Source organism: Carlito syrichta, unplaced genomic scaffold (assembly GCF_000164805.1).
Source record: "Carlito syrichta isolate Samal-C Ts95f unplaced genomic scaffold, Tarsius_syrichta-2.0.1 Scaffold304751, whole genome shotgun sequence".
Lineage (NCBI taxonomy): Eukaryota > Metazoa > Chordata > Mammalia > Primates > Tarsiidae > Carlito > Carlito syrichta.
The window spans coordinates 21133-23075 of record NW_007248847.1 but is presented as its reverse complement, the minus strand read 5'-3'; the positions used below and the strand labels follow the sequence as shown (position 1 = coordinate 23075).

At 55.0% G+C, this 1943-nt stretch overlaps 1 protein-coding gene across 1 annotated transcript in view; it reads left to right on the top strand.

The window, feature by feature from the left end:
• Positions 1 to 1943, top strand: part of CPN1 (carboxypeptidase N subunit 1) — a gene marked incomplete at its 5' end in the record, with an annotated part of 26728 nt that overhangs the window by 6240 nt on the left and 18545 nt on the right. The window lies entirely within an intron of this gene.

Sequence of the window (1943 nt, the reverse complement as noted above, 5' to 3'; positions counted from 1 at the left end):
CCACTCACCTCAGCCTCCCAAAGGCACGGGATTATAGGCTGAGCCACCGAGCCCAGCTCGCCTTCCTTTTAGAAGAGGCAAGAATTCATTTAAACGAATGAAGTCATGTCCTTTGCAGCAATGTCAATGCAGCTGGATGCTATTATTCTAAGCAAGTTAGCACAGAAGCAGAAAACGGAATCCACGCGTTTAAGTGGGCACTAGACAGTGGTGCACACGGGCATAAAGATGGAACAGCAGCTGGGCTCGGTTGCTCAGCCTGTCATCCAGAACTTGGGAGGCCGAGGAGAGTGGACTGCTTGAGCCCGCGGGTTTGAGACCAGCCCGGGTAACTTGGCGAGACCTCATCTCTACAATAAATCCCAAATTAGCAAGGCGTGGTAGCACACGCCTGCAGTTCTACTTGAAAGGCTGAGCCCAGCAGGTTGAGGCTGCAGTGGCTGTGAGCACCCATGCCACTGTACTCCAGCCCGGGCAAAGGAGTAAGACTGCAAAAAAAAAAAACAAAAGAACAACAGGGGGCAGGGGTCTGGAAGCTGCCCCCTGGGTACCAGGCTCACCATGCAGGTGGCGGCTTCCTAGAAGCCCAGAGGTGGCATCCTGCAATATGCCCACGTCACAGACCCGCCAGGAGGCCCGAATCTAAAACAAAATCTAACATAAGTAGTAAATCAGTAAAATAAGAGAGGCAAGAAGGCTTTTCTCTAAGCGATCTCAGAGGCTCTTTTCGGATCCTCCGTTCTTACCCAGTGGGACAGAGAATGTGGCCACAGAAAAGGCTAAGAAATGAGAAGTAAGTGGACGCCTTCCAATTCCGAGCTCGACGTGACCGTCTCAGGTTTGAAGGAGAGGTTGCTTCCCGACTGCCGAGAAAACTCGGTTTCCAGCGGGGATGACAGGTCTTTGTTTGTAACCTGGAGAGGGGGTCTGGGCAGACCCAGCAGGATCCTGGAAGGCGCGTCCTGAGAGGCAGCGTCTGCTGTGATGGGTCTGGGATGCCACTGGGCAGGGGTCTGCACCATCCAGGTGAGCAGGAAGCACTCGACAGGGTGTTCCCACTCCCAGACACAGCCTGCCACCTCCCCACGCCCCCGGCGGGTCGTGTCTGTGTGCCAGGCTTTCCCTGGAGCCTAGCAGTGTTGAACACCGAGGCCTCACGCCTGCAGGGTCAGCGCAGGTTACACAACTGCGCCTGGCATGAGCTGTGCTCGCTTTTGTCGCTGCAGTTGGCTGGGAAGAGGCCCAGGGGTTACTGGGGGGGAATCAGAGAAAGCACAAGATGTCCTTTAACTGCTTACTGAAGGGGGGAAACGTTCCTTTGCAAGGTGAAGAGGCCAGAGCGTGTCCAAGCCTTCCCGGTGCATTTCCCCTCCCGTGTGTGCATTTCTTTTTCTTTTCTTTTCTTTTCTTTTTTTGAGTCGGAGCCCCACTCCGTTGCCCAGGCTGGAGTGCAGGGGCTCACGGACATCGCTGCCTCGACGTGCTGGGCTCCGGCGATGCTTCCAGCTCAGCCTTCCAAGTAGCTGGAACAACAGGCACGCACCACCGTGCCTGGCTTTTTTTGATTTATTGTAGAGATGAGGTCTCTCCAAGTTGCCCAGGCGGGTCTTGAACCCACGGGCTCCAGCAATCCACTCTCTTTGGCCTCCCAAAGTGCTGGGGTTACAGGCTGAACCACCGAGTCCGGCCTCTTTTTTTTTTTTTTTTTTGAGTCAGAGACTCACTCCATCCAGGCTGGAGTGCAGTGGCACCCTCATGACCATCCCAGCGTTGACCTGCTGGGCTCCCGCGATCCTTCCAGCTCAGCCTTCCAAGTAGCCAGAACTACAGGCACGCGCTACCACGCCTGCTAATTTTTTATTTATTGGCTAATTTTTTATTTATTGTAGAGACGAGGTCTCGCCAAGCTGCCCGGGTGGGTCTCGAACCCGCGGGCTCCGGCC